The sequence below is a fragment of the Parasteatoda tepidariorum genome, chromosome 8 (genome assembly GCF_982258835.1).
Source record: "Parasteatoda tepidariorum strain Cologne lab strain chromosome 8, Ptep-v5.0, whole genome shotgun sequence".
Taxonomy (NCBI): domain Eukaryota; kingdom Metazoa; phylum Arthropoda; class Arachnida; order Araneae; family Theridiidae; genus Parasteatoda; species Parasteatoda tepidariorum.
Genome location: NC_141762.1, coordinates 96,614,180 through 96,635,534, shown reverse-complemented (window position 1 = coordinate 96,635,534; position 21,355 = coordinate 96,614,180). Strand labels below are relative to the sequence as shown.

General features: G+C 30.8%; 2 protein-coding genes across 5 annotated transcripts in view; one reads left to right on the top strand and one right to left on the bottom strand.

Annotated features, from left to right (window-relative positions):
- Positions 1–21,355, bottom strand: part of LOC107453622 (ankyrin repeat and BTB/POZ domain-containing protein 2) — a 442,842-nt gene that overhangs the window by 1,067 nt on the left and 420,420 nt on the right. The window contains exon 13 of the transcript XR_015435964.1: positions 100–546. The gene's annotated coding sequence lies outside the window, so the exon portion shown is untranslated. The remainder of the gene's footprint in view (positions 1–99; positions 547–21,355) is intronic.
- The window catches only part of LOC107453616 (SCY1-like protein 2), a 556,894-nt gene that overhangs the window by 336,416 nt on the left and 199,123 nt on the right, over positions 1–21,355 (top strand). The window lies entirely within an intron of this gene.

Below are 21,355 nucleotides of genomic sequence, written 5' to 3'. Positions count from 1 at the left end.
TAAACAGAATTTTGATGTATAATATGACTAAAAGTACAAGAAAATTAAAAAAATTCTTTTATTTTCATTAACTGGGAGAAAAACCCAGTAAAGGAACACTTGTTCCTTCACTGGTTTTTCATCGTTTGGTGATCCAGTGAATAAACACCCCCTTATCTCAGTACTTGATTATGCTATGGTGCTTTAAAAAAAATAAAACGTAACTTCAATAACTATATTTTGAATTCTCTTTTTCACAGTGAGAAAAATAAGACTACTACATGCAATTAATTCCACTTCAAACATATAAGTACAAACACTCACCTTATAATTTTTTCAACGAAACAAGGTGTTGCAGAGATAATAACAAATTCAAAAAATTTTTCAGAGAAATCTATTTGACCAGGTAATCCAAAATATTGCTAGATGACTTCCTATTGTTTGGCAGTAAGCTATTGTTACCAATCAATCTAAAGAAAAACTTTCAAATTCTTATTTTTAATGAATATATATGAAATGTTCCTTCACTGGGTAGTGTTCCTTCACTGGTTGGTTTACCCTACTTAACTAATAAAAAATTGGTCAAAAGAGATAATTAATCTCTTAATAAATGTGCTTTTGTAGTGCATATTATTTTATTTAACATTCAAAATTATTATCACAAACTATTCAACACAGTGTAAAATAGGTAATTAAACAGCTTTTAATCTAATTTTTTTCATTGTGTGCCGTCAAATTTCGAAATCGTTTAAAGTGTGCCGCCACAAAAAAAAGGTTGAGAATCACTGGATTAGAGTAATGTGCGTAGAATAGAGCAGATAGTCACAGATCTCGTTTTAAGGTTAGAAGGTTTACACGCAAACCGCATAACAAACCTTTTTAGGTTTACATTAAAAGGTTTTTGCTAAATGAAAATAAAAACTTATTTTGCCATCTGGGAACCGTACTTGGTAATGGTTGTTACTATTTCAATAAGACAAAATTTTGTAAAATGCACATATTAAAAGTAATATCATTAAAAAAGATATAATATTTTAATTATTCTTATTAAATGATAGTTTTGTGATTTTCATATTCCTAAACTTCCAGATACCATGACTAAAAAACATCTTTAAAAATTTTTTGATCTTTGGATAATGTTTTCTTTCTCAAAGTTAAAATTGGTCGTATGTCTATTTCTTTATATACTATTTCTATACATATTTCTATGACTATTTCTATACATATTTCTATGTCTATTTCTATACAGACTTTACTACTATTTCTTTACACACATTTTTATTGCGGATTTGGTTTTTTGACGCTTTATATTTTGGGAGAAATCGCAATCTGAAACGTAGGGTTCCAATATTTTTAGCAGTAGTGCATTTAAAAAAGTTTTAACACAAAAATTAGACATTTTTTCGACAGATTTGAATTCTTGACTACAAAAAAAAACGGGGAATAGTTCCAATTTAGAAATACTAATAAGAATGTACGTGAAAATTCCACTATTAGATCAAAAGTTTTCTGGGTTGTGGCTTTCTAATCATGCCATCTGTACATCAATTTTTGTAAAGGAGGAATCATTATCTGTGACTTGAATCCAAAAGGATACCAAAGTAGTCGTTGGCGTCAACACCGGTCTTTTTTTATTTTTTGTGAAATTATCAATGACGAATTAAAATTCCAAAACAATTGTGCAACAGTTCGCAACCAATCATAGCGTTCCGTTTCTCTCACGTGACTGAGTTAGCCATACACATGGAATGAAAAGAGTGAACAGAACTTCTTTATGTCCATCGATTATTTTGTCCACGGCTCAGGAAAACGTAGAGAGAGATTTATAGGAAATGTTGGATTTGGGACAAAAGGAAGATGCTTGGCGACGTAATTTCGAGGAGCGGATTTCTATTTAAAGGTATCAAACAGCAAAATGGCACCCAAAACATTTTGTAAAAAGAAGTCTTTTTATCTCTGTAGACTATAAATGGATGGTGAAATCTGAAACTGCTGATGCGTAGAACTTTTCTTATTTATTCCAAACTTTGTTTAAGGTTTTGATTAACGTTTAATAAAGCTACTTCACACTTCCTGCGAATAACATTTTCATGATGAATTGTGTTCCATTATTCTTTTGATGTAATTTGTTGCGGAAATGAAGTTGTATGCAACTGCTTTATATGCTATAGTATAGAGTACGAAGCGACTGTTTAATCGGAATTTCTGTTCTTTAAGAATACTATATCTAGTTAAACTTTTGAGACTTTCAAAGCGTAGGATTTGATTTTTATTCACACGGTTCTCAATGGAAATTTAAAATTATACTTTTATATGCTTATTTAAATAATAATACATTAGTAATATATGCTTTTCACATTGTTTAAGAAAGGTTGATAATAAAATATTATATAAGGCATGCCTATAAGCAGGGTGTTGGCATTTTTAAAAAGGTGTTTTACGTTTCCATGTTCCCATAATAAATCAATATCTCTGGGGGTACTGGATTGGAGATCGATCGTTCTCTGATTCAGGTCAAAAATTACAATCTGCGGATGAATGAATGGATGTATGAATGGATCCGCCCTATAAACGGGTGCGGCGTTTGGGTATGACAAAAGTGGAATCATTGGTCATAGATGGCGCCACTGGAAAACAAGAGCAATCGCACCCCTGTGCCTGAACAGGCATACGAGAGAGAAAGAGAGAGAGATTTACAAGAAGTATGTAACACACGTTATTTTTTCACCTTTAAAAAGGAAAGAAGCAGAATGAAACTCAAAATCTTGGTATGAATCAAAAGTTTTTCTTCTGAATTTAAAATGCAAAATTCAATAACATGTCAACAATTTCAAATGTTTAAGAGGATACTGATTTAAATTTGTAATCACGTTAACCTAGAATCTTAATATTAGTTGATTTCTGGGTGTAATTTTATTTTCTAAAAGTGATTTAGATTAAGTTTCGTTTCGGTCAGCTAATTTGAATAAGAAATCAAGAAGAGACTAACCAGATTTTGACGCAGTTAAATCATTACGACGCTGCCATTAACAAATTTTATTGAAGTAAGAGAATTGTTCCAAGCAATAAGAAGAGTTTAAAAGTCTAGTAAAATGTTCTAAAAGAAACATAAAGGAAATAAATAATGAAAATTTAATATAAAACACTGTTGTAAGTAATTAAGAGAATTTGCAGACTTGGCCGATTATTTCTAGAACTGCTGGACCGATTTTAATGAAATTTGATATGTACAGTCCGCAAAAAAAAAAACGAATCACCCTGAATAACTTTCGTTCTAATGATCGGATTTTCACGAACTAAGTGTCAATCTTAATGGTTCTTGGGGGTGACCTCAAATATGCTAATTAATTACTGCTAACTATTAATTAATATACGAAATCAGACCCAAAAACGTACTTTCTCTGAATAAACATATAATTTTTTTTACATATTTGAAATCTAGACACTTGAATTAGGGGGGGTAGACAAAATTTTGAAAAAATTGGGTCGTAAATTGGGTTGCAATAAAGGTTTATATATTTGGCGATAGTCCAGAAAACCGCCAAAAAAAGTCGCCTGCGCAAATGAATATTTTAAGATAACCCATTGACTAATTCAAAAGAGGAAAGGTTAATTTTACTAGGTTGCTAGGCAACCATGCTGTGACTATAAAAAAATTGAAATAATGTTTTGTGATCGCTCAGAGATGTTTAATTCATTGTTAATAGAAAATATCTCGAAGTTTCTAGGCAATCGACAATTTTTAAGCTGATTTCTGTCTAAAAAGCGAAAAAAAAATATTTTAATGCCCTTTGAAAAGAAAATTTGCATCGATTTATAAATTATTTATGATTTTCTAAGTTTTTAGAATTTAAATACATGAACTTTTTATCTGATATTGTTTAGATTATGCTGTTTTTGCTAAATTTATTCGAGGATTTCATACTGAAATCAAATTAACATAACTTATTACAGCTATATATAAAAGTTTAGGGATGATCATTTTCACAGTTTTAACCCCTTGGGGACGGGTGATTCATGAAAGCATTCGTACAAAATCAGAATCAGGATGTAAATAAATAAAAAAACGGTAGCTTAAATGCAGGCGTTGCTAATTTCTCAGACTTACTTTGCCTTGAATTTAATTATTGTTAGTTTAATCATATATATAATCAATGTTAGTTCAAAGTATAACTATATTTTATTTTGAACTAACTAATGTTGAATTAAATAAATGAAACAATTATAACCCCGCCCACAAATAAACTGCTAAAGAATTACTTTGATTACCAGTTTTATCTTTTTACCCTGGTTGATACTGTTTTATGCTGTCACGTATTTGTGACAGTCGGCGCGAAAGGGTTAATCGAGTCTTCTAGGCAAGAAAGTTTGAAGAAAAAAAAAGTGCTTGAAAAATAAAATGTAGATTGTATAGTAATTCTAATGCACATTCACAAAGTTTTCTGTAATTTATGATATTTCTTTTTTCTATAACTCAAGGAATTGCTGAATGTTTAGTGGCATTTTAAAGACATTAAAATATGTTATGTTTAAGAATAAGACATTGAAATAATGTGTTGCATATTGCATGATTCGTTGTTTATAAAATCGCTTCATTCTGCTAGATATTTAGGCTACATGGTTTTCTTTGGATAAAGATGATTAGCAAATAGCATCCTCGTGTTTCGATGCATTCTGAAACTTACGTTCGCAAATTCACCATACAATGTCGCACAGCATATTCTTCAATTACGATAAGCTACATTTACCACCAAATACTGCTACTATGATTATTTATGTTTTCTGTTATATATATCTGATACTCTCCTTTTAAACAGAGCTAGTAAGATCCTTAAGATACTGAAATGGGGCCCAAAAACTTAAAAGATAAAATATTTAATTTCATTAACTCAAAATATCCGGTCTCAAAATTTTAATTTTTAAGTTAAATATAACTTTAACAATATTGATGTTCTTACGTTTTTAAAGACCGCATAAATCCTGTTAAAACATTAAAATGCATATGTTTACTTTAACAAGTGTAAAATCTTTATCAAAATAATGATCAAGACTCAAATGTGAAACAGTATATTTGACGATAAAAACTCAACTGGCTTCAAAACATATGAAGAGGGAAGTAAAAGTCGACATGCTTCGAGCGTTCAAATATAATCGCCCATTCTCAAGACTTGTCAGGCTTGAATAACTTGTGACTTTCATTATTGGACGCTCAAAACATGTCTACTTTTATAATTATCTATTATTTTTTTAAATCAATGAAATTTTTATATTTTCGATTCCGTTTCTTGGGATTATTCATTTTGTTACACAACATATTAAATTATTTCACTCGACATTAAAATAAGTTTTGAAAAGGTATTTATTATATATCGATGCCAAAGTTTATTCTACATATATTTTAGGGTATACTTTCGGAGTATTTTGATCGAGTTTATTTTTACACCCTTATTTGCTTAAAATAAATTATTCAAGCTACATGATTTAATGCATTTTTAGTTTAATAGTAAACAGGGTTTCCATCGCATATTCTTAACCTTAATACCGCTATCATTAAATAAATGGAATAAGCTTAGATAAATAATAAAAGCTAATTTTTTCCTCGTTTTAATTTTCATGGAATAATATGTTTCGATCAAACAGATTTCATTCTGGAAATAGCGAAATTATTGAGTAGGTCCCTTGGAGCAATATCATTCTTATTCTCTTTTGACGAAATATAGGAAAAATAAGTTTTCACAGTTTCTGTAAAAAGTATGTTAGCCTTCTTGCCACGTTTTTTTATTATTTTTTTTATTGAAATAAGTTCGGAAATTGCGTATTTCTTATAGCATTTTTTTAAAATCAGATGACTATAAAATTGGCACGGATTCGGAATCTTCTTACAAATTTCAATTTTTAGTATTTCCTACGTAGCAAAATGAGGCATTTTCCTGATAACAAATTATACTACAATATCTTGGCAATAGTGCCAAAGTAAAAAATTAAACAAAATAGTTTTGTATATTATCAGGAAAAAAATCTACTTGGTATCATAAAGAAAGAGTAAAAGATATAATGAAATAGTTAGTGAATCGCACGTGGTCAGATAATTAAAAATTTAATTTCACAACTAAGATGTAAGGACGACATTTAAGGTACTGAGATATTTTCAGACGCTTAAAAATTTGGCTACGTATTCGACAGCTTTTTATGTTCTGTATCTTTATACTCTTTGTAGCAGGGTTTGTTGATTTAAATCAGCTTGATTTAAATCACGATTTAAATCATGATTTAAATCAAATGATTTTTTTAAGAAAATCATTGATTTAAATCAACAAATTTCTTTGATATATATTGATTATAAAAGTTAAAAAACAGTGTTTTAAATTATTGATACTTTTATTATTTTGTTTTCTTAGTTTCAAAATTTATTTTAATGAATTGTTGCATTAATTAATTTTAGTTAACGAAATTACTTTCTTTCTTGGTGTGTGTTAAATTGCAACATATTTGAAATTACATTTTTAAAAATCTTTTGATTCTTGAGATTGAAAGTACAGATTAAAGTAAACATTTAATGCTGTCTTAATATAGACTTGCATAGCTGTAGAAAGTTATTATTAAACATGAATTTTTTCAAAAAATAATGTAAATATTGTTAATTAAAATTCTACCCTTTGAAAGAAAAAAGCGTGGAATTAAAATCTACATTATATTTTATTGGTGGAAAATGTATATTTCTTAAACTTGAGGTTATATTAAAAAGAAATTGCCCTAACTTGCCAACAATAGAAAGAAAAAAAAGGCCAATTCAGATCATTTTTTCCTGTTATGTCATTCTTCCCTTTCAAACTCTTTCAAAATCTATTTGAAGCAGTAGGGTTATTAACTGGTATTTTTTTCTCATAATATGTTTACAGTATCTTTGACATCTGATTTTCTATATAGAAATTTTGTGGAAAATAATTTCTATGAGTGCATAGATTTAAGAAAAAAAATTTTTTTAGCTTAATTTAGATATTTTGATATAGAATTAAAAATGAATATTTTAATATAAAAATATATAGATAAAATATCTATTTATTTTTTGATGAATGACTACATTTATAACACAATCTATTACATTTATTTTGTCATTTTAAAAATCAAGAGAAAAAAAAAGAAATTTTAAATTAAAATTATGGTTTGTTAATTGAAACTTTGTTTTAATAGTTAAAGTACAGGGGCCTGTCCAAGTGAAATTTACCACGTTTACCGATACCCTCACAAATTTAACTTTAGGAAAAACGGTAGAATAACTTCACAAAAAACTTTTTTCTTAAAATTTTTTTTTCGTTTTCTCGTAAGAAACAATAAATCCAATTTTTTAACGTATTTTTGTTGATTTTTTATTATAATTTTTAATTTTCAGAAATTATGTCTAAATTTTCACAAAATAGTTATCTCCCAGAAAAACCGAGACAGACCCATAAATTATTCCTTAAATTCTCTATTTCAACTAGTCTTAAAATTTCAATCATGCATTTGTTTCAAAATGGTTGCTATGCATTCAAAACTATGTATTATAATGAACAATTATTTTAGTAAGTTAAAATATTGTTCTAAATATTGTTATAATATAGTTTTAATATTAATTTAATTTTGATTAAGCATTTATAAAGTTTTTTTAAATCATAAATTAAAGTTCTTACAGTGAATTTGAATAAAAATCAAAAAAATCTGATTTAAATAAAAAAAATCCGATTTAAATCAAAAAAGTCACGAACCCTGCTTTGTAGTGACTTATAAAACATCAAATTATTTTAGATAATCTTTGTTGAAGTCACGAGAAAAAAAAAAAGACAATCAATAATTTATACTCTTTTTTCAAAAAAAAATAGTATGCTTAGTAAATAATCAGCTGTTTTGCATTAAATAATTTTAAACAGCGGAATGTTTTTAATTTCTTAACAAGGTTTTATTCTTAACTAGCAGACAATAATTCTTTTTAAGAAAACTTGACTATAATTCAGAAAGGAACTTTACTTTAAAGAAAACCTAAATTAAAGAACTGAAAAAATTGATTAGTATATTAATGAAGAAATAATAAACGTAAAAGGGTAAAGAATAAGATTCTTAAAAATGTCAAAATTTACTTAAATAATTGGTAAAATAGTTCTACGAAACTCTTGTGAAACACTTCCGGAAATTTCTTTTAAGATTAAGAAGATATAGGATAAACCAACCAGTGATGGAACACACCCCAGTGAAGGAACATTTCATAGATATCTTTTAAAGATAAGATTTTAAACGTGTTAATTTAGATTGATTGGTAACAGTAGCTTACTACCTAACAATAGGAAGTCATCTTACAATGCATTGAGTTACCTGGTCTTAGAGTCTTCTCTGGAAAAAGTTTTGAATTTGTTAGTATCTGTTCAACGCCTTGTTTCTTTGACACAATTATAAGGTCAGTGGTGGTAGTTATCCGTTTGAAGTACAATTAATTGCATATAATAATGCTTTTTTTCTCATTGTGAAAAAGAGAAATCAAAATATGGTTATTGAAGTAACGTTTTATTTATTTCAAGCATCATAACATAAGCAAGTACTGAGATTAGGGGGTGCTTATTAACTGGATTACCAAACGATGAAAAACCAATGAATAAACAAGTGTTCCTTTATAGGGATTTTTCAAGTTAATGAAAATAAAAGAAAATTTTTAATTTTCCTGTACTTTTAGTCATATTATACATCAAAATTATGTCAAAAGAACAAAAAACAACTTCTAACCAGTGAAGGAACAGGCAGGTTTCTTCACTGGGAATAGATTTCCCAGTGAATGAACAGTATGTGTGAAATATGATTTTACATGGATAATTAGTAGTTCTGCGATATAGAGGACACCTGAAATTCAGTTAAATGTTGTATGAATAGTTCCTATAACAATTTCATTTCAAAATGCAAATTTAATTGCTAAATTTATTTAAAGAATTATAATAATAATTTATTATCGTTATAAATGTAGTGATTAGTTATTACGTCATACCTTAGACACCTTAATAAGCTATGTTTATTGACTAAATATAATAATAAAAGCTTGAATAGAAAATTTCTTTGCAGACCTTTGTGCTAATAATTAGCTAAGTTATTGCGGTCTTTAACGTCCAGTCGGGAACTGGTAGGAAAAATCCATTTAAAGATAATCATCCAGGTGAAAAATGGGTGAAGTTTTTTTTAAGGCGACATCCACCGATAACTGCGAAGATAATTTCAAAAGGCAAAACTTCCCTTAGAGAATAATATTCGAAATACTGGTTTCAAGAGCTTTAGATGAATCTTTAGGAGGGAAGTAGCCCTGGCATCCTTTTGGAAAGTGATTGCATTTACAATGCGAACGAAACAAGAGTTGAATACTGCCCTTAAACGGGAAAAATCCTTGGCCCTAAAAATTATAAGGATTTATATTCTTAAATACCTAGGAAAGAAAAAGTACCTCCATTGGTAGTTTTTTCTTACTGAAGAATTCTTTGAGATATTACAGAATCCGTCCCTACTATATATTTCATTGGAAAAAGCGATTCATGAAATGAAACAATGACCGAAGCAAAATTTTACAAATATATTGCAAATGTTTCTACCCATGGCTAATTAAAAATGCTATCAAATACCCTATTTTGCTTGTTTTGGATAGGTATAAATCTCATATCAATTTGAAACTGAGCAAGTTATGTTCATCAAAACCAATTTTGTGGTTTAGTTTTCTACCTAATTCAGGGAAATCTCCCGTTAGATCTTAAAAGAATTGTAAAGCAATATGTCGAAAAAACTTTACATCCATTTTTAAATAAGATTTTGAGGCATCAACTGATGAAGTTAAAATGCTTTTATGAGATGCGATATTTTTCCATTCGATGTAAAAAAACGTTGACTTTAACAAATGCATGCAAAACAGACACCAAGAGTTAATGAGTAAGACAACTTATCAACAAAATACATGCTTCGAGAGTAACGATGCACTATTTCTTCAGAAGCTTGAGATGGAAATCTCACAAGTTATGTTGCAAATTTTTAAAGGAACATTGACGACAGAAAAGTTTAATCTCCCAAATATCCAATAGCCTGTGCTTTTCTCAATATTGAAGAATTTATTTCAAAAAGAACATCTGGTTAATCAAATTTTGGCACTGAAGCTGATACAATTAACATTGACAATGAAAGTATCTTGAAAACTGATTTTGATATAAGTCCTCTAGAGGCATTGTTAGTTGGAAAAACAATTGGTTCCATAAGTAAATGGTAAGTACTGCTGAAGGCCCACTAGATATAAGTCAATGAGAGATGGATTTTACTCAAACTTCGAAACTCCTTTTTCTCATTTATTATCCAGTGAGGAATTCCAGAAATGGTACTGGAAAATCAAAAGAAATTTCGAAAATACATTTACATTGGCCAAAAATTTGGTAAAAAGAGGAAGGTTAAATCAAATGAAAAAAATTACTTTTTTGCACTAACTTCAGAAAAAGAACGAAAATTTTAAGAGATTGAATGAGCTGAAAAAAAAGTTAAAGCAGAAAATATGACGAAGAGAAAATAAAAGCACTTAAAAAGATAACAAAATAGCTTAAAAAATATGGGGAAAAGAGTAAACAAAAAAGTGATCTAATTATAATAATAATAAAAACATCATTGGATTACGCAATGATAAACATTCATAATTTAGAACAGACTATTAAACTGTGAGAAAAAAAAACGAAAAACATTTTTTTTAAAATTATGTATTCAAACATTCCATTCCATTACTTTCCATTCCATGACTGAAAAAAAGTAACATTTTTCACGTTAATTGTGGTTATATGTTGTAATTCCAAGAAAAATCTTGTTTTTAGACATTTGTGTGGCCTAAGGATTCCTAACGAGCATCAAACATTCTCTAAATTAAGTGTTCATTCACTGGAAAATTTAGTGTTTATTCACTGGTAAGAACTGCTCCTTCACTTGGTTATCTTACTACTTATTATTTAAACCACCAAAAGCTTAAAACAATATTATGTAAGTTATCTAAATATTTTTTACATAATTTGTATTTAATAACAAATGTGTCGACACAATCATTTAGCTAAAATTACAAATTTTTAATTTTTTATGATTTTTTCTTAAAGGCAAGCTAAGCGTAAGTGTTCCTTCATTCGTTAATTTACCCTATAAGATGTTGAGAAATTTGCGATGTTGTGAGAGATGCTTAAAAATGTTGACTACGTATTTTTATTAATATTTATGAAATATATATTCAAGAAATTGATAAACATATTATTCCAAATCTATGCATACGTATGTATATTATTGAAATTGTATCAGTTATTGAAAAACAAAATCAAAAAATCAAAAATAATCACATTAAATAAGCACAATCTGGTGTATAATCATATTCTATCAGAAGATCATATCATATCCACATTTATAAAACTAGGCATTCCTCGAATAAAGTGTTTTTTATTCAAAATGTTTTATTCAAATTTCTTTACTAAATTGCAAATAAATTATTAAGCTACTAAAAAGGAAAGATTGTATTTTATAGTTAGAAATAAATGAAAATAAAAAGATTAGCAAACGATTATTAGCGAAAAAAATATGAATGAAATTTTACACTACGCGCGCGAAGTCAAGTTCCTCGCAAGTTTATCACAATTTAATATTAATCGCCCCGTTTAATCATTTCTTTATTGTCGCCAAATTATTTTTTTAAAAATAATTAATTTTAATTTTTCTCAGCTTCTAATAAATAAAAACAGTTTAAACTTTAGATTTTTCAATTGAAAAATATGTAGATTAATATGGTATAAAAAAATTTATACCTTATAATTCAAAATTTTTTCATCCTCAATTTAATTAAATAATAAAAAATAATTAATAATTATTAAAAATTATTTTTTTCATGAAATTATCTTTGGGTAAATGAGTTTTATGAGTGGGTGCAATTTTCTCTAAATTGCTTTATTAGTTTTGAAAATATGACTAAAAACGTAAAAAGTGAAATTAACATTAAGGGGTACGAACTTTGGATCGCTCTCCTGACCAAACTATGGGGACCATATTTCCCAGATTGCGGCTACCCCCTATATTTTGAAGGTTAAAAATCCAAATATGTAAAAAAAATAGATGTTTATTCAGAGAAATTACGTTTTTGTGTCTGATTTCGTAACTTAATTAATAGTTAACACTAATTAATTAGCATATTTGAGGTCACCCCCAAGAACCATTAAGATTGACACTTAGTTCGTGAAAATCCGATCATTAGAACGAAAGTTATTCAGGGTGATTCGTTTTTTTTTTTGCGGACTGTACATACATTGATACAATACAAAATAAATAATCATTCGACAATTGTAATACACACGCATGATGGTATGCAACATTCTTTGGAGTAGGAAGGTATGAAATTGCCACAGGACACTTCAGGCCAATTGTCACAGGAAATGATAAACTGCCAAAGCCTGTATATCTATAAGAGGGGACCCATTTTTTGTTTTGTTTTGTTTACTCTGCAACCGCTGATTCATACCTTCCTGATCCAACGAGTGTTACGCGATATCATGCGTGTGTATTATACTTATTGAATGGTTATTTGTTTTGTATTGTATCAATGTACATACATATCAAATGTCATTACAATTGGTCCTTTAGTTCTAGAGATAATCGACCAAATCTGCAAATTTTCTTAATTTCTTATACCAGTGTAGTTAATCAGTATTAAAAGCAAAATATAAATCTAACCGATTTCATGATTAAAACCCGATACTATGTTAGATATCGCGACGCTTGTTGTAATTTCTTTTCCGACTTTCATGCTCATTAATTTGTTGTTGTCTTTTTCGTAATAATTGTGACCCAATTAAACTGTATCAAAAGCAATAGCAATCAACAATCTGAAAAACCGTGATGGCTCAGGGGATAGAGAGTTCGCCTCACAATGAGGTGAACCGGGTTCGAATCCCAGCAATAGCTGGTCGATACGAATTCCGCATCCGGCTTGCACCGACCACAGCGCTGACGCGAAATATCCTCAGTGGTAGACAGATCATGGGTTAGAGTCCCCTTGCCGTCAGGCAAACCGTGGGAGGTTTTCATGGCTTTTCTCTCCGTGTAAAGCAAATGCGAGTTAGTTCCATCAAAGAGTCTTCCACAAAGGCGAATTTCTCCCATTACTTGATTCAGGAGTTTCCTTGTCTTCTGGATTGGGTTAAAAATTACAACGCTACGGAGTTGAACATTAGCAGTCGTAAACCCAAAATTGGATCTGCTGTTCACCGGCAGTTCTAAAATAAACTCATTACAAAGCACAATTTTAAAACAAAATGTATATTTGCAAAAACTATTTATGTCAAAAAAGTATTGGATCTAGATTTAAAATTTTTTATATTGATTTCGATGTGTCATCTAGATTTATTCACCGCTTGTGGAACCACCAAGCAAGCGATGATTTTTCTTGATCACAATGAATCAAATTTTAAAATTTTCTAAAATTGGGAAATTTACGTCAAAAAAGTATAGGCTTCATACTTATAAATTATCAAAATATTTAAAATTTTATAATATTGGGAAAGTTTTTGGAAATACCTCATCGAAATATATCGAAATATTTAAATCATTTTAGTTCCATCAAAAAGTCCTTCACAAAGGCAAATTTCTCCCAATACTTGATCCAGAAGTTTTCCCTGTCTTCTGGATTGGGTTCAAAATAACAAGTCTACTGTGTTTATCATTAGTAGTCGTAAACTCCCGAATATTGGGTCGGCTATTCAAAGACGGTTATAAAATAAAAATAAAAGTCAACAATCTCAAAATTTATTTTTAAAATTTTTTTCTCTGAAACGTTTTATAATTTTGTGTTACAAATGTTACTTATAAATTTGAAAAAATCTAATTTTATCAAACAAGTTACAATGAAATCTGACTAGTTGACTATCCTATCCTTACTTGTTGATCGCCAGTCTAATTTGCATTTTCTTATAAGGAACCTAATTTAATCTTTATAATAAAAGTTAGAAACATTTTTGTAACTGTATCATAAATTTTTGTTAATTATTTACAAATGCATAATTAAAAGTAATTTTATTTTTGTGATTTCATACGGTGAATTCTGCTTCTTAACGTCGCACAGAAGGTAGTCAGGGGATTTTTCTGCCCGACTAATAAACCTCCTCACAGACACGCAAGCCTAAGGAAAACTATTTATTTTAGTTATTTACAGCCACGTCCTCGCAAAAAATCTGCTTCCTTTTCTCTCAACACAAAAACTTTACATGGAGAGAAAGAGAGCAACGAAAACAGGTGGCAAAAAATTCCTGAGATTCTTATAAGAAGGCCAGGTTCGAACGAGGGAAAATGTACATATTAAAAGGCATGCTAGATATCGCTATCAGTAACCTAACTAATTGTCTCCCTAGCATGCTGACCACAAAACTAGTTCAGGAATTCCATTGAATGCTAATCTTAACATATAATTGTAAATTGACCACATCATCTTTTCAGACAATTTCCCGTACTATTATGTAACATCTTAAAATTTTTCCAGATTATTGAAAAATTACACAAATGAAAGTGATGGTCAAAAATGGTCGCTACCGACCAGTGGTCGGTAGTAGCGCACTACAAGTAGTGAAACTACTGTAGTCGCTAATTTTTATTGTAATTTATAGTGTAGCGTCCTACATTTCTTGAAAATGTAGCGTCATGAGTTGTTCGATACAAAAAATCAGTAGTTTGTATCAATTCCTGACAACTACGTTTCACGTTTGTTAATAATAACCGTCGTTGAGCAGCGAATCCAATTTTTTGGTTTACGACAGCTAATGTTCGCCTCCGCTGCCTTGTAATTTTGAGCCCAATCCAGACGACACTGGAACTACTGGATCAAGTAGTGGGAGAAATTTGGGACTTTCTGATGGAGCTAACCTAACCTGCATTTATGTTACATGGAGAGAAAGACCACGAGACCCACCCACGGTTAGCCTGATGCCAAGGGGACTTTAACCTATGATTCGTGAAGATATATCCCGTCAGTACTGTGATCGGTGCAAGCAATATGCGGAATTCGTATCGCCCAGCCATCGCCGGGACTCGAACCCGGTTCCCCTCATTGGAAGGCGAACGCTCTATCACCTGAGCCATCGCGGCTCTTTCACTTTAGTAGTTCAGTAAAGAAACAAACATAACTAATTTTTCAAATGGGTACAAATCAGTCAATGACCGCAATTTAAAATGCTTGTGTGACTATGAATTAATAATTATTGTGTATTTAGAGTCACGTATAACTACGCATAATAGATAGATCACTGTGATCACACTTTCACATGCCAATGTGTACACTCGTGAAACATTGATGTTATTTTAAAGGAAGAGAACACACTTTCGATGTATCCAATTTCTTAGAGGAAATTGCTAATTAGAAATGATTGGGCGCACTGTTGTGTTTTAATAATGACATGTTTTGCACGAGTTTATAGGCAATACTTTTATATTTAAACATACATGAAATGGGTTTTTATTCAGGAGAGTTTTTATACACTTCCTATTTGTATTTATTTTCAACGTATTGCATTACAATGTTAACCAACTGATACAGGAACTTAAACAACTGCAAACCGGTTTCAGTCGCGTAAAAAAGATAAAGCTGCATAGTATCACCTGATAATTAAGATTTTACATAGAATCTCAAGTGCGTCTAATAATTTGTCCAGGGTCTGTATATCTAGAAGCTTAATGATTACATTCTATCGATTCTCTAAAATAATCTCTAAGCAAAAACGATAAATCTGTCCAAACACAAACACATCCATTCAAAAAGAGTCAATTACAATTTGTGTGCATTGAATCGTTAATCAAACAAACAAAAAAACTGAAATATTCTCTCTGGAGCATTGTTGACGCCATTTCAAAAGACATTCCCTAGTTATATCTTTAGAATATAACAGAAAAATTAGACAGGAAAACAAATATTTTTATTTCGTTTGCTATTCCCGTTTATCTAAGCCCAGTTTAATAATTATTATTCCTTCCTTGTTTATCTTAGTTAAAAAGTGCAATTACTTATAGAATTTGTTTAATCGCTCCAATTAGTCCCTTAAAAACATCCATTAATCTGTGAGTGTTCTTTTTAAAAATTTCGAAGTCTTTCCTTGATGCATCTTCTTAGTTCTATTTTTGCTAATTGTTTTAGCATACAATTCGAAACAAATTTTCTTTATGCTTCTGTTAACTGTATGCATTTGTTTTTCACTTAACTTATAGTGAAAAAAAAACATTATAGATAATGAGTCTTAAGAAAACTTTTCTAATTAAAATCCATTTTTCTATTGCAGATACAACAATTCTATCCTATTAATCTTTAATTAATGGAATTATACTCAAGCGTTTATCGATTCTTTAAGATTTATAGAAAGTTTATAAAAACCTTTTTCCATAAGTCAATTTTATTACCAGTAGGTACTTAATTCGCAGTGACATCATCTGTATTTAATAACAATTATTTTTTAAGCATATAATTTTTGTATCATATGAAATTAACTATTTTTTCTATAGAGAGTAAATTCCAAAGTAAAATCAAATATATATATATATTAATCTTTTTATGTTATCCTAATTATTATTCTAATCGAAATACTTTCTCACACTTTTGAAAGCCACATCCTGTTCTTAAATCTATTTTGGCTCAAGTATGCATTTAATTAAGGGCAGGACATTTTTCCCTTTGCTCTGTGTGGAAAGCGCTCGATCTATTTCATAAACCAATAGCAACTACTAAGATTTCCCTCTTTCCCTAAATTAAGAAATTTTACAGATTTTACTTTGCAAGATTTTCCCTCACATATAACCAAGGAGCGCAACTTTTCATGTTCTCTTTTACATACTCTCATGACTGCTCTGTCCTAATAATTAATAAATAAATTTTGTACCCTCCTTCCCGACCTAAGACCTATTTTAATCCTTCCACCCGACAACGACGTTATATATATATATATATATATGTAATACAAAAATTAAATACTTTCGTATTAATAAAAGAATTAAAACTCTCTCGTTTTCATAAAATGTCTTTGTTAAAGAATAAGCGTAGAGAGATTCCATTTTGGGAATTCATGGCTGAAAGCATACCATTAAAATATAAATAGATTTATATTTCGAAGGAAGAGTTATTTTTAGAATCGTTCCCTTTTTCACTTCCATATAAGGAAGCAGAAATGATTTTCCTTAATGCGTAAGGTTACAAGGAATGTACGAAGTGTGCCTTTTTACCTCAAATCTGTGTTGGTATAAAACGTAAGAACACATAGTTTTGCGTGTCCTTTCATCATGAGTTGATCCTGATAAGCTGTTCCGGAATTGTCAGGAGTCTTGTCCACGCTCCCTCCTTTGTAGGAGTGGGGACGTGAACTGTTATCAATACCAGCCTACCTTTAAATAAACCTGTTTAGAACGTCTGATGGCTTATGACTGCAATTATTTCAAGCTAAAGACAACACTGATAACAGGGTTGTTGCCCTGTTATTACATACATATATATATATATATATATATATATATATATATATATATATATATATATATATATATATATATATATATATATATATATATATATATATATATATCTGTGTGTGTGTGCGTGTGTTTTACAGTGACTCATAGAAATTGGTGGTTGTTGACTTCTACCGGTGAATGTTGACAATCGCATAGTCACTTTGGTAAATGCAAGAAATACATACCAAGTTTAATCAGGGGCCACTTGCCCGGTATTCGCTACATCAATGTTTTTTAAGGCTCAGTGCCACAGCTCGGTACATATTTGCCCGGTATGCCCGACATTAGTGCTTTTTTAAAGTCAAGGGCCACTGCCTAGTATGCACTTAACCGGTACTGCGAACACTGATGTTTCTCCTAATCTGCCCTCAGCAGATATTAAAATATCGAATAAATATAATAATATCGACGAATAAATTAATATCAAATCGGATATAACAAATATTTCGGACATTCACCAAAGCGATTGTTGACATTCACCGGTGAAAGTCGACATTCTCTTGATTTCGGCCATTCATGGTAATATATACACTTGTCTTTCGTGTCACTGAAATAGTGAGTACTTCCCTATCAAAGTTACAAGCATTTTAGTAAAAGTGTTGGATCTATTTTAACCTTTCGAAACATGTGTAAATGAGTGGCATCGTAAATAAATAAATAAAAACTACCTAATTTAGTTAAAATCTTACTTGCACAAAATATTTTTTTCAGTTTCTTTTTTCCATAAAATAAATTAATCTAGTGTTTTTTTGTCATAAAATATTTGTCAAATGAAATAGCTACAGTTAATTTGGGGACAACACTGTTTAGATAATAATTACATTATTATTATTATAATTTTTTTTTTTTTTGGATTTGTGAAAATATATATAAAAAGATAGCAGTTGCGAAATATCCAAGCAATTTGTATAAACATAGGTAGATATTTTGTTGTTTAAGTCAAAATAAGCTTTACCTATCTTTCATTGCATTTCTCTGATTGGGTATATATTGACAGAAGCATGCGAACAAAAAATTATTACAATTCTTTGTCTTAACTTTTAAAAAAAATTAATAAATTAAGAATTGGATTTTGTTTTATGTATTTAAATCGGATTTAATTCATTGTACCTGTAATAGTCATCGCTTATATATCTTAGATACTCTAAGATTCATCTATTTCTAAGTCCCGCAGTGGACTGGTCGCAAAGACACGGTTCCCAGTAGAACACCGAAGTCGAGCATCATTGGATGCTGTCAGAAAGCGGGTGGGTGACCACTTTGATCAGCCTCCGTAGGGATGGAGGGTGCGCTGTATCGATCCTCGCTTAATTGTTCCAAGGGCTCGACTTCAAGCGCAGGTCATCGGGCTACCAAAGTAGGGTAACCATCCCCTCTGCAGATTATAGAAATTGCGATGTCACGTCTTCTGATCATATTCAGGGTTGCTTCCCAGACCGCAGCTCTAGTGCGACGTAAATAAAGTGCCTACCTATCTACCATGACTTTTGATTTTAGTATGAATTCGTGCGTGTTTCGGCAAAAAGATTTACTCTGCGGCTAATGCTCTCAAATCTTAGGAGTTATCTTAATAATATAACGGTGTGCATAAAGTTTTACCTTAATAATTTTTTTTAATGTGATATTATCAAATTGTCTTATCAATATAGAGGATGAACCACGAGGCCAACCATCACAAACGCGTATTATAAAAACATCTATTGTTGATTAATATCTATAGTTCAGGTTTCCTAGCACAAATCACAATATTTCTCACATTTCAGGTGTAAGAATGTTTTCGAACGTTTTTAACTCAAAAAATCATTCCATTTTGTGCGATTGGCGATCATTTTGGCGCATTTGATAAGCGAATCAGGTGACGCCTAATCGTTGCAACTAAAAATAATCTGTACTGAACGTCCTGTAATCACTAATCCGAATACTTATTTTTTGAATCCTTGCCAAGAGTGAAATCAAATAAGTGTATACATTTAATGTTGCAATTTCTCTAATAAAAGTCCATTGCTAGGTTACGGTCAGCCACCGTATTATTTTAGTCACTGACCGCAAAAATAAATTTATGCCCATAAGCCACCGTGATCATGAAAAAAACAGGTTTGCTCATAAGTTTCTTATCAAGAAGTATGTGGCCAATCGGTCTAAAATTAACATTATGGAAGTTATTTTCTGCTCGGGTTTTAAAATTGTTTGAGGCACAGGTTCTTTGTATGTCGAATCAAAGTGGTGAAACTTGGAACGAGGCGAAATAGACTAGTGTCGGATTCTGCCAAAAATTGAAGGCGTCCATCGACTGTGATCAGGGGAAGTAAGAGAGATATGTCCTTTGTTGCCGCTTGTGTTTTAAGTCCTTTGTGTAAATAGACTGACACTAAAATCACCATGGAAAAGATTATTCTTATAGTTTTTCGGTGTAAGGAACTCCCCTATCTATTCGTCTGGAGTAGGGGTGGTGACTATGGTTATGAGGTTTAACTATTTCAAATAGAGGTGTTGGGACATTAAGGGAGGTTTCGGCTCAAGCCGGCGAGAGAAAGGGAATCATGGGAGAAAGAATCTCCCCTCTTTGAAATGAGCTATTTCTGGTTTCCATAGCCGCAGATTGCCTTAGACTTCGTGGCGAGGGGAGTTTTTTTTTATGGACAAACTATAGCTAAATTGATTTTGGAAGCATTATACAATAAGCGTATAAATTAACGGTTTACTCTACTGATTTGTCGGAAGTTTGTTTTAATTATGGGTATATTGGGCAGTTGTTAGAGAATGGTGTTGGCTGATTAAATTCATGGTCAACTTATTTTTTTTTCTGAAGTAAGTTATTATTAAAAACATTTTTTTCTTAAAATAGGGAAACTGGCTGTATAAATTAGCGTTCATGAACGGATTTTGCTAAAGTTCGAGAGACAATTAAAGTCAATTATTTTTATGAATAATTTGACGGTCAACTCTACTATTTGTTCTGAATTTTGTTATAATTACAAGCGCAGGGCGTTTTTGTTCGAGAAAGGAGCTGGCTGCTTAATATAGCAATCAACCCCTCTGGTATCACTTAAGTTCGTTACAGTTACGGGTACTGGGATTTTTCTCAAAGAAATTAGCTTACTATATAAATTGTTGTTGTTGTTACTTTACGTCGAAACTAGAGCTGCACAATGGGCTATTGGCGACGGTCTGGGAAACATCCCGCAGGATGATCCGAAGACATGCCATCACAATTTTGATCCTCTGCGGAGGGGATGGCACCCCCGCTTCGGTAGCCCGACGACCTGCGCGCGAAGTCGAGCACTTTACGGTAGCACAGTTTAACGAGGACCAATACCGCACACCCTCGGTCCCTACGCAGACTGATCCAAGTGGTCACCCACCCGCACACTGACCGTAGCCAGTGAGGCTTGACTTCGGTGATCTGCTGGGAACCGTGTCTTGACGATCAGTCCACTGCGGGACCTATATAAATTAAAGATCAATACTAATTTTGCTTAATTTCATCAAAATTAATATTCCTCAGTTTCTTTTCCCTCTAAGAAGAGTGGTAGTTAAATAAACACTAGTCCAGAAAGCATGTAAACCTTACGGCAACTTTGTGGTCGGAATTTTCTTTCTATTGTCACGAAAATGTTTGTACTGAAAACCTTTTTTCAATACCTTTCAATCTTTTATCCTAAAAGGATTAAAAATTATTTTTTAAAGCGTTTCTCAAAAGTATCGTCATTTGGGTCCATAATGACGTTATAGCTGACGTTACACTACCGATTGGATCAAATTGCAGTGTGCATTACAATTTCATGACAAGGTGGTTTTAAGCTGAGCATACAAGAGTCAGCGAAAAGACACCTTATAA